Below are 12,946 nucleotides of genomic sequence, written 5' to 3' on the forward strand. Positions count from 1 at the left end.
TACAAGAGATGCAGGTCATCAGTGATGGTGTCACAAGCCAGCGGCATACAATTGGTATCAGGTAATATTATCCCCATATATATGGTCGCCGTAAATAATATCGCCGGGAAAAGGTTGCAGCGATATTATATGGGTGACCATATATATGGGGACAGGGGCAAAAAAATAAAATGTAAAAAGAAAAAAAAAAGAAAAAAAAAGTTTGGGGGTTGCGGGGGTGTCCCCCGCATGTTCCATGCAATAATGTCGCCACAAAAAACAGCCATTTTTCGGCGATATTTTTGCATGGCGAGATTTTTGTGGCGACATTATTACATGGAACCATACAATTGTGCTGTTCAATATTCATACATTCATGCATCCATGTCTTACAGGTGTGTGGCACTTGGTGTTCTGAGGGGGCATATTGGCTATCACTGCATGGCAGGTGGCATGCCGTTGATATTGGGTTTGTGGGATGGGTTACATGGGCACGGTCCTGGTGTGTTGCCCATGTGTTGGTTATGGGATTGGCACTCAGCATACATTTCTGTGTGGCAGGGTTTGGGCAGCAATCTGGACTTGGATATGTTGATGTGGGTGTTGGGACATGCATTGCCTTGTCTAGTCTCACTTCCACGTCAATTGTGCTACGTCACGGTTTCCCCTACAGGGATGTGCAGGGTCACTCACCTCCTTCTGGGGATGATGCCGCACCCATCTCCATCTCTCCAAATCCCTCTATCGACTCAGGATCGATGAATGTGCTGGCAGTCTCCTTCCAGGGCATCAGCTTTGCAGGTGAGTGGGGACCCCCGCCTGTCGCCATGGCTGATTCCTGTTGATTGATAGGATGTTTCTCACCCTCAAGCGGAGGTCGTCCGACCTCTTGTGGCCGTCACGCACAGTACGTGGGGTGGTCACCACGGCGACACCTTCCGGGCATTTCCTTTTTCCTCATCTGGGCATCACGCTTCATGTCATTGGCTTTCATTGTGTCTGCATGTGCAGCCAGAGTGTCCGCCAGCATATTTAGCTCTGCGTTAGAGAAACGCTGTTTCCGCTGCCGGGGGGTCGTCTTCCGGGTGGCCTTGGACATCCTCAGGGTTTTTTAATGCAGCACAACACGAATAGACTGGTGGTTTTGGAGGAGTGCAATGGATTGTGTTTTTAAAGATGTCCGCCGGCCAATTTCCCATTCCGACGCAATGATGTTATTACCGGGTCGGTATTTAGGGGTTCCTCCTAGGCAGTGCTGGTATCGGCAGGTCCTGTGATGCCGCTATCTGAGGGTTGGAGGGCCTTTTGCGGCATGCCGGTATGGCCATTACCGGCATGGGGGCTTGTGCACGCTCGTGCACTCGTAATCACCCGCTATTAGCGACATCATACGAGCACGGACCCGCTCTTACCTCCATGCCGGTAATGAACCCGTTTTTACCGCGCTACTCGTAATGAGGCCCAAATTGTTCTAAATTAAATCCCTTATTCAACCCTTTTTCAACCCTTTGGGTGGCAAGGTATCAAGATATTTAAGCAGTGTAACTAATGTTGTCCCAATCTCCTGGATAAATCACCACCTTTCATGGGAGTGTGTATAACCTCCAAAATCATGAATCATCTTGTTTGTGCAATGTTATGTTCCTTTGCTATAGGTGATTTCTGATTGAGCGTCCTAAGGTTTGATTTGTGCTCAATCCACCTATCATGCACTTTCCTTGATGTCTATCCCAAATACAATAAACTGCAAGGACATTTGATGGCGTAACTGACATTAGAAATGTTGCAAGTAGCATAATCTCTCAGTCGCACTTTACGTCCAGTGTATGGGCGTTGTATCGAATTGCCCTTGATGGTGTTATTACAATTTTCACAAGCATGGAAAATGCCTTGTCCTTAGTTTAGTCAATGTTCTAAATTGGCCTCTCCGCTTAAATCAGTTTATCTCATAGGTTGTGTCCCCTCATGTAAGCCATCATTGGTGGTTTTGGAAACAACCATTGTAGTTGTGAGTCAAAGTGTAATACCTTCCCATTCTTTTTAATAGCTGTAGCTATCTAATAACTATAATTAGTGTAAGCAGAGATGTAAAGTAACTGCTTAGAGGAGTCTCTTGTATTAAATTGTAACAAATCATTCCTGTTGATTATAGAAGTCTTAGCGAGAGCATCTGAGCTCTAAGAGAGGATAGCCCCTAGCATTGCATTTTCTTGTCAATATATCACTTTCTATCTCATAGATCTGAGGGTGTGAAAAGATCCTTTTAAATCTCAAGAATTGGCTGTACAGTAAGCTCTTAATTATTAAGCGTGGTTGGAAACTAATGTAATGTGGTATGCTATTTACATCAGTAGATTTCTGGTAGATAGTGGTGAAAATGCCCAAAATGAGGCTGATTTGACATCTAGAAAATGTAAAGAAGGTACACCTACTTCTGGGGTAAAGTTAATCCTACAGTAGATCGAATTAAGATAACTCAAAAAAGTATTCAAGTCAATTCTACTGCCAATCCAAATGCCACTAATATCATCAATTTAGCGTTTCCAGGCTAAGATCTTATTCGACCAAGTAAGATTCTCCAATATATGTATCATCTCCAAATGATGCATAGAAATGTTGGCATAGGCTTGGGCCACTGCTGACCCCATTGATGTTCCAAAGGCCGGTAGGTAAAAAACTCCACAGAAATACAAGAAATTGTTAAATAGAATGACCTGTAGAAGTTCCATAACCAGTTGTTTGTTAGCTGGAAATATCTCTTCCTGTAGTAGAGCCCATTCAATTGCTTCCATCCCCTTTGTTCTTGGCAGTTGCCTAATCCAATGGGTTGGGTCACTCTCCAAATGAAGTATTTAAAATGTTGTCAAGTACTGGATCCATTCCATAAGAAGGTTTTAAATGTTCATCAACTTCTGGACCTCTTTCCAAAAGAAAGATTTTTAACAGTTCTTTAATTCCCCACAATATAGTTCTTGCAATGCTTTGCATTTCTAGAGCTTTCTCCAAAGTCCTCTTGCCCATTCATACATCTACCCTGGCAGGGTCTTGTCTTGGGACATGCCCACATCAACGTTCAGGTTTCTCTGGCTTCCGTAACCCTCGCAGCATTTCCTGCCTTGGTTATTACTGTCTCTCGCTCTTCTAGGACTCTCCAAAACTCTTTTGCTCTCTCGTCAGCTTACTTCATGGCCTTGGTCGGCGTCTGCCCATGTATAGCATTCAGGTTTTCTGGCTCCTGTAACCTTGTTGGCTTTCACAGCCTCTACTATAAGTTTCTCTTGACTCTCCTGGGCTCTCCAAAGCCGTTTGTCCCTCGACTAGGTTTGCTTTAGCGAGGTCTCACCCGTCTACCCGTATTCTTCCCTCTGGTTTTCTTGATTCCTGTAACCTTTGTGGCTTCACCAACCTTTAATAATGTCTCTTGAACGTCTTGGGTTCTCCAAAGCCCTTTTGCCCCAGCTAGGCTTGCTTTAGCGGTGTCTCGATTGGGCATCGGTCCTCTTCCAGCATTCGGGTCTTCTCAGCTCCTGTTGCGCTTGTAGCTTTCCCTACATCTATTATCAAAGTCTCTTGATTTGCCTGGGCTCTCCAAAGCTCTTTGACCCTCAGCTAGGCTTGCTTTAGTGGGGCCTTGATTTGGCATCTGCCTTTGTTCCAGCATTCGGGTTATGTTGGCTCCTGTAACCCTTGTGGCTTCTCGAGCCAAAGACACATTAGTTTGCCCCACTCAGCAGCGTTACCTCTTTGGAAGCGGTTGCTTACCTTGCTCTGCTCGGCTCAGCTGTTGTTGCAATTGTCAGGTGGAGATCGGGGATCTAACTTCTCCACTGCAGTCTGGTTTCAGCATCAGTTAATGGGTCCTACGCCCACCACGATTTCCGTGTGGTCACGCTACTAGATGAGACAGTCTCTCTCTAATGATACATTGGCTTCTTTGCTGCTCCAGACACTAGCCTTCTGCTGTCTCGCTAGCTATCAACACGCTCTCCACGCTACTGCTGGTTCCGCGGTCTTGCATGGCTCTGCCCCTCCAAGACATTCTCCCGTCAGTGGCTGTCCTCTGTGTAGTATTCTCTCTCTCTGATTCAAAGTTCCTCATGGTTTTATGTGCGTTATCAGAAACAAAAGGGGTGTGTCAATCCTCTTTGACTGTGGAGCTCGGATATACCTGATTTTTTCAGTTATGAAAATTTCAAATCTGAAAATTACGAATTAGAATTTTCGCAAATGAAACAATAACGCACATTATCACCGCCCGCCATCCCGGTTGTATACAAATAGTTCGAACTACAATTGTTTGAATCACAATTGACCTTTGCACAATTGACCGAATTGTGAGGGTCAATTGTTACATATATGTGGGGGGAAACCCCCTGCAACCCCCCATTATATATATAAATATATATATAAATATATATATCTATATATATATATATATCTATATAACTAAAAAAACTTTGTTAAGGGGACGTTATGGTTAAGTTGCACTACTAAAAACCTGTGAAATTCACAAAAAAAACGTTATAAATGTGACATTATGGTTGAAAGTAAAACCGAAAAACCCCTGAAATTCTCCAGTTATGGTAGGCTAAGCAACCATAACTGGCCGCACCACTGTGCACTGCTAACACTAAAACCCAGGACATCAAAGATGACATCACAAATGTCATTGATGACATCACTGGTTTTTAGTCGGGCAACTTAACCATAACTTAACCATAACGTCCCTTTAACAAAGGTTTTTTTAGTGAATTTCATAGTTTTTTAGTAGGGCAACTTACTCATAGCATCCCGTTAACAAAGTTTTTTTACTGAATGTACACTTTCATCATGTGAATTTGGGAGATATGTACTATAATTCCCTTACTTTATATACATGTAACATATAACATACCGAACCCCCTCGCTAATGATATTTGAAAGGCACGGACTGAGCGCCTTTCTGCGGACGGGCGCGGACGAGATCAACACTACCCAAACAGTCAGGGGTATCTGAAATTGTACTATTGTGCCATATGAGAAATGCACAAGTTTAAAAAAGAACACATAAACACATTGTAAGTACTAATAACTAACCAATTGAACCTACATGTCTCACACATTACCCATGCATTTAATTACCATGTAGATTGAAATGGAGTATACCATAACAAAATAAGATATGCCTCCAGCGTAATTACCTTACAGAACCCGTGCAGCCAGAAGCGACAGTAGACGCACACAGCACAACAAAGACAATTTACAAGAAAATAGTAAGTGAACTTAATTTTTCTTATATGTATGTGTACTTATTTGTATGAGGTGCAGAAAAAATTATGTATTTCTGTTGTTTTGATACAGAAATGTGCAGTACTTTGGAGTGGTTGGAGGAGAATTTTCCGCATGGGGAAATGTCGGAAGATAGCGATAATAATGGTACACACACATTTTTTAACATATATATATATTTATTTTTAACAGAACAGGTAAAAAAAGAAGAAAGTCCACCAAAGGACACAGAGCAAGACAGCCTGAAATGGATAGAACAGAAAATGAACATACTGAATGAGAATTTTAACAGCTTAAGGCAATTTGTGGAAGAGTACGTGAGAGGAAAAATAAGATACCACTGTCCCACCTGTACCTGTCCCCCTTCTCCATTTCCTAGTGACCCATCCCCAAACCCTCAAGAGGAACAGAAACGTTTTGACGAAACATCCACCCCTTCATCCCCTCACAACCAACCCGTGTTAAACCCTAATTCCCCTATATTCGTTTCAGTATCTGCTTCCCCCTGTATTTCTCTTGATTGATGTATGTGTGTGTATTAAAAAATGGTGTATGTTAGTTGTAAAGGAATGTTTTGGATAAAACATTTTTTTTTAAAAAAGAGTTCAAATTGTCCACGGACAGCGCGCCTGTTCGTGCTGGCCGTAATCAATATAGTATGGATGTTCCAGGGGCAATACACCTACCCGTACCAATCGCAACCAATATGGAACTAATCTTATAACGCACCAGGTGTCCAAGTTGTCCGTAAATTAACAGAATGGGAACATCCTAAGGACATTAGACCTCTCCGTACTAGTTACAACCAAGATAAAACATGTTCTTAGAACACACCAGGTGCCTGGGATGTCTCTAAATTAACAAAATGGGAGTGTCCTAAGGACACTATACCTATCCGTACCGTCCGCAGCCAAGATGGAACTGTCCGTAGAACAGGCACGGTGTCCGGCATGTCCATAGTCAAACAAAATGGAGGTGTCCTAAGGACACTGCACCTGGCCGTGCAGTCAGCAGAACATCTATGCACATTCGCACCACACCCATAAGTACTACGAACATCGCGCCTGTCCCTAACTGTCCGTCTCACTTGTGTCGCACTTTTAATTAGTTTCAGGACCCGAACACTGTCCATAGAACTTCCGCGCGCATGCGCACGTCCGTTACTCTGCATTTGATGTCTAGCGGGCACCCATTTCATTCGCGGATGTGTTCACAATGTCATCATGTGACCGCACCCACGCTAAGAGTGTGGACTAATTTGCGCAGTTTGTCTGCTTCCGCAACATTTCAAAAGAACTTATACAAACATGGGAAATAATTTTACAGTATAAAATCACCATTTTACATGTCCCATACAATGGCCCTACCTTTCAACGTATTGTTTAGAATTTTTGCAGCGCTTTTGAGAGATCGATATGGTCACAAGATGCACCCCTCCACCCCTATAAATGGCCACACCCCCGAGCTCATCTTCATTGTGCTTCTGGCTATAGCAGATTGAGCTGTGCTGCCTTTACTGCTGTAGCGAACATTAGCTGACTAATCCTTATGGCATCCATGGCTGCTGTTGCTTCATTAGACTCAGCACCATCCCCAAAGCCTCCACCGCCACCACCTCCGCAAAGGCCTGCAGAGGGAAACACGGGTGAGGATGTAGAGAGCGAGGAAGAAGAGGAAGAAGAGAATGAGGTGGAGGAACTCCGCACTACAAGCACTCGCCGGGAGTCATGGGTGTGGCGCTTGTTTACCGTTTTTGGATATGTACCAAAAGCACATGCGAACCAGGTCATGTGTAAGCAGTGTAACTTGGTGCTGAGTACCATGGGAAGAATGTAGTAGATTGAGTTCCTCCACAGCATCCTCCGTGTCCGATCCTCTCACCACAAGAGACACTCCTGTGGGGGAGCGCATCCCTCCAGCTGCCTCACAGGCCATTCGCGATGCTGTTGAGCCTCACCTTGTGAGGGTCACAATATTGTGTATGTACTGCAACGCAGTACTCTGCACGGGGGAGAGTCTTCGAAGTGCTTTTGAGACTACGGTCACGGAGCACCAGAAGACTGCTCCCTACCTAAGTAAAGACCACCCTACATCTTTCTCTCTCCACCTGCCCTTTCTTATCCCTGTGGTTTGTGTCCCTTCCTTACCCTCCTTTACCCTCCTCTCCTAGTGTGTCGTGCGCTGAAAAGCAATAAACTGAATAACAACAAAAATTACAAAAAAAGGCTCTTTTCAGAGCCGCCTTTCTCAGTTTAACAATAGAACTATCAAGTGACCGGTGTAGGCCCCCGTGCATTTTTCAAAAAGTCTGCGGACAGTCGTAGGACGCACCAAAATGGAGGGTTCAAGCAGAGCAAAACCAATGCACTTTTCGCTGGGAGTAAGTGGTGGCTCTGAAAAGAGCCTTTCGGTGGTGTTTTGTGTGTTTAAAAAACTATGGATTCGAAAAAACAGATTACCAAGTAGGTGACTATGAATCCAAAAAAGGTTGCAATGAATTTTGTACATTGTGAAGAAAAATCTGATTGCCAGCATATGTGAGATGGACTCCATCTCTGCGAAAAATGAAAGTGCCGCGAAACAAAATGTTTTCATTGTGGAATGAAGACATGCCAACATCTCTTAGAAAGGCACAAACAGCCTTATTGACATTGCGCCTCGCTTTCTCCATTTGTGGACCAAATGCAGAAGAACGCAGCCATATTTGTCTTTGTGCAATACGGGAAAAAACTATTTGGCAATTTGGAAACATGTCCATAACCTTCGCAAGTCCTTCCTTCATTGCAAATTGCAAAGAAATTCCAGAGACATGGCTTAAACTGTTTCCTCCACAATGAATGATAATTATATCAGGATGACGCTCTGTCTGTAAAGTAGCACAGAGAGGTACCAAGTCCAGCCACTTCATTCCATGCACTCCATGCCAGTGCATTTCCACATGAGAAAATCCAAGATCTGCAGATAGACTGCAACTTTCTGCATGCACCTTCAACCAATGTATCCATGAGTCTCCCAAAATCCAGATAATCTGTTTTCGAGCACACAGAACCATGGATGTCTGGTCTCCTGTCAGGGAAAAGACGTTCTCACTAAATTTCTCCGTTCAGAACACACCCACTGAACTTTACTGGCCAATCCCTAGCTTCGCACACACATTCTCATTTGCCTTTCCCCTTTAAGGTGGTCTCTGAAAAGAGCCTTTTTTTTTGGGCAGATGCCTTACAGACACATGTTATTTTGTTTTTTTAATGATTTTTTTCTTCTTACTTTACTCCTACAATCATTACAGAACCTTTTCCAAAGCAAGCCTTACATTCCAAAAGAACATGACATTTCCCAAAGAAGATAACGCAACACCATCTGCTTCAGAATAAGCCGCATTACTGGGAACAATGTTCTCGTGGCTGCAGAAAAACATACCAGCTCGTAACATGAAAGCACGCATGCCGCGATTGATGTTACACCTCCCAATACTTTGATCAGGTCAGAAAACAGAACTGTTGTCCCATTTTCCTCTAGGGAGTAAACCAGAAAAAATTACTTTCGTAGTTGGAAAGATGTTAATGACTGCTTGCACCAACTGTTCCAAATCTTCCAACAAAGTACGTGAACTCACGTAGCCCAAATGGCAAACACCGTAGTGCAAAAGTACCACATGGGGACTGATCATCCTACACATATCTCTGTAAACTTGGAGAATTGCCGCAACATTGGGATCAGTCTCAGCGTTCCACACCACCTCCACTCCTCTCACAAATCGAAATTGTGTGCCACATGCCTACTTTCGGAATAGTGCTGTAAACCATGGACAAAAATATATCCGAGCACCAAAACCCTGACTGTCTCCACCTCTGCCATCTTCAGTACACGCACCGTCTTCCGACACAAATGAACAATGTGAACATCTGATTGGCTGATGCCTACAGTCCCCTTTCCATGCTGGATTTGCTGTAGAACCCTGTATGTGGCACGCCCTAGCCGTGGACAAGCGCTGTCTATGTGCGGCATGTAACTCTTAGCCAGTCCTTCTACCCTTTCCACATTACTTGTGAATCCATTCCCTCATTGGACACAACTAAGCAGTCACACAACCATCCACCAATCACATTCAACATCTCTACATCTAACTCCATCATCAAAATTTCTCACTTCAAATGTACTATTGATCACTCTGAATGCAAGTCGCATATCATTGCAAAGCACCTACTTCAAAAGTTACTGTGCGAGTGTCGCGGATTTCTACATACAGCTCCATGCATGCGCACATGCATGAGTACAAAGTACAGGTATGCATAATTTAATCAGAGAACATGTGCAACCCTTATGATTTCATTTAAACAAATTAATGTCACTAAATCTGCATAGCCAATACATACCAACGCTCCCCCTTTAAGTGCAAGACTTCGGATTTTTCATTGAGAAACTGCACTACTTCTTACTGTCTCCCGCATAACCTATATATACGTAGCAACCCTCCCGATTTAGGCACGAAAATCGATCTTCCATTAGAAAATGTCACAATTTTTTACTCTGTACCGCCTAAATGTCAGGCTGAGAGGTCCTGTGTCCGCGGAAGCTGCTGAACCCCCGACAATCCCCCTGAAATGTAATTCTCAGAACTAGGTTTCAATTCAGCTCTGCAAACTACACCCCAAAGGGAAAGTGGGAAGTGGATAACAAAACAACACCAGGCTGACTGCGTCAAGGCTAACCAAAGCTGAACCTGCAGAGGATATAAGAAAAGCAGATAAAAATCCTTTTATTACTTACTCAACCTTAAGAGTGGAAAGACTTTAAATCCTTAACTAATAATTAAGAATCATACCTGGTTCTTCTCTTGAAATTTCTTAGAGAAGCTTCTAAAGAAGCTGAAAATCTCTCTTACTCGAGACTCTTGAAATTCACAGCAACTTCTTATTTTGAGCAAACCTTGAAAGTTTTGCTCTTTGCCTTTTTTCCAGAATTCACTAGTTGTCCAGTTAAATAGTCTTTATTTTTTCTTTCTTTTTCTTTCAAACTTTTCTTTTGTTTTCAAACTTTTTACAATTCAATAAAGTTTGTGAATTCTTGAAGAAACACGTGCAAAACACACACACGGATAATCTCAATACAGAAGATTTGCACGTTAGAAACTTCCTGCGTTGAAGAACACGCGCACTGTAAGGAAAGTCCACGCGCAAAAAAACACACGCGCTTGTAAAAACACGCGAAGCAGAATTCACGCGCAAACGGAATCACGCGCAGATAACACACGCACTTGTAAACTCCCCGCTGATGAATTTCCGTGCCTATTCACACGCGCCTTATAACCCACGCGCAATAGAGTTCACACGCGGTCGAGTACACGCGTTAAAACACACGCGCAGGTAACCACATGCGCAATTGAGTCCTCGCGCTGAAGCACACGCGCTTGAAAACACACGCGCTATAGAGTTCTCACGCGGCAAACAGATCCTCGCGCTTGGAAGCACACGCGCTAAGAAAACACACGCGCTATAGAGTTCTCACGCGGCAAGCCGATCCTCGCGCTTGGAAGCACACGCGCTAAGAAAACACACGCGCTATAGAGTTCTCACGCGGCGAGCCGATGCTCGCGCTACGAATCACACGCGCTGGAAAACACTCGCTCACGCAAAGTTCAAAAATATAAATTCAAAGGTTAAATTTTACGAGTTCTCACTTAAATGTCATTAAGATAAACAGAGCTGCAGTTAAAACAAAGTCACTTATCTCCAGCACAATTTCTTAAGATCTTCAGAGTTTCCTGTCTTCAAAACGAATTCCTGACAGCTGATAGCTTCTCCTGAAACCCCCAAGAAAGTAGCCGCTCAACTGCTAACGCCTGAAGGATAAAATCCACCAGGCCCAAGTCTAAAGCAGGAGCAGCCACTAAACACGTCCTCTCAGCTGGGGTTTAGATGATGAAAGGCAAAGAGTGACAGTTTAGAATGTTCATTGTTGTTCAGCAGTGTTTTCCAACCAATGAGAGCTGTCACTGTGAAACTCCATTTTGCCTTGGGTCAGAACCAGGATTCTGAATCAGGAAGTTAAGGCCAAACCTACTACAATAGAAAACTTCCCACCCACATAAGGCTAATCTAAAAAGGATAATAAAAGAGAAATAATGGGAAAGAAACTTGAATAAGGGAAAATAGCCTGAATAGGGGAAGGAAACCTGACAGTACCCCCCTCCTAATGCCCAGTCTCCGGGCCTACCTTATGTGGATTTTTAGCATGAAACTTAGCAACTAAACGGGGAGCATGTACATCAACTGAATCTTCCCATGATCGTTCTTCAGGTCCATATCCCTCCCAATCATTTAAATACTGCAACCTTCCCCTCACTTTCCTGGAATCCAAAATTTGTTTAACCACAAATTCCTCAGATGAATCCTCCAAAATCACAGGGGAAGGTGGTGTTCTAAATCTAGTTTCTGAACAAACCGGTTTTAAAAGGCTAACATGGAAAGTAGGATGTACCTTCAAATGCTTGGGTAATTTCAATCGTACTGCCACTGGGTTGATGATTCTGTCTACCTCGAATGGGCCTACAAATCGTGGACTGAATTTATTCTTCCCCTTAATTTTTAGGTACCGGGTAGAAAGCCAAACTAAGTCTCCCTCCTTATATTCAGGACCAGCCTTCCTTCTCAAATCAGCACACCTTTTATATTTCAACTTGTTTTCTCCCAGCACCTTTTTTGCTCTATCCAAGTTATTCTTCATTACCAACAAACGATCTTCCACTCTAGGATTCCCGGAATCCTCCAACACCTCAAAACTCAGAAAGGGAGGATGAAATCCATGACCCAAAAAGAAAGGGGACATAGAAGTAGCATCTTTACCCAAATTGTTGTAAGAGAATTCTGCCAACCATACCAAATCCACCCATTCCTCTCCAGCTTGTAAATAACACCTTAAAAACTTCTCCAATTCCTGATTTACTCTCTCCACTTGTCCATTAGTCTCTGGATGATACCCAGAAGTCAAACTAACGTCTACCCCAAGTTTCCTACAGAAGGCCCTCCAAAATTTTGAAATAAATTGAGATCCCCTATCAGAGATAACTTGACTTGGGAGTCCATGCAGTTGGACCACACCTTGCAAAAAACTATGAGCCAGTTTTTCCGCGGTAACCTCTCCCTCCATTGGTAAAAAATGTGCTTCTTTAGTAAGAAGATCCACCACAACAAGAATGGTAGTACAATCCTTATCTTGAGGGAGATCAACAATGAAATCCATAGAAATAGTGTGCCAAGGACGAGGAGGAACAGGTAACGGCTCCAATAAACCATGCGGCTTCCCAACTTGACTTTTTGCTTGCGCACAGACTACACACGTTTTTACAAAGTTCAATGTGTCTTGGCGAATTTTTTCCCACCAAAAGTTCCTTCGAACCAATTCCAGAGTTTTTCTGAAACCAGAATGTCCTGATAAAATGGATTCATGACAATTTCTCAAAACCTTTTCTCTTAACTTTTCAGTAGGTAAATAAAGCTTGTTATCAAAAAATGGAAGATCGTCTTTCAAACTTCTGGCTGGATCCAGTCTCACCCACTCCTCCATCTTCTGCAAGGACATATTCTGGCGAACTTCGTTCAAAACATCAATTTTTTTAATGGCTCCGGCTAACAAAAAACGTTCTGGAGCAATTAGAGGTTCTGGCTCCAGAATCTCTCTCTCCTCACTACCAGGAAAT

The sequence above is a fragment of the Ambystoma mexicanum genome, chromosome 8, assembly GCF_040938575.1.
Source record: "Ambystoma mexicanum isolate Mex_15411 chromosome 8, UKY_AmexF1_1, whole genome shotgun sequence".
NCBI classification, from domain to species: Eukaryota; Metazoa; Chordata; class Amphibia; order Caudata; family Ambystomatidae; genus Ambystoma; species Ambystoma mexicanum.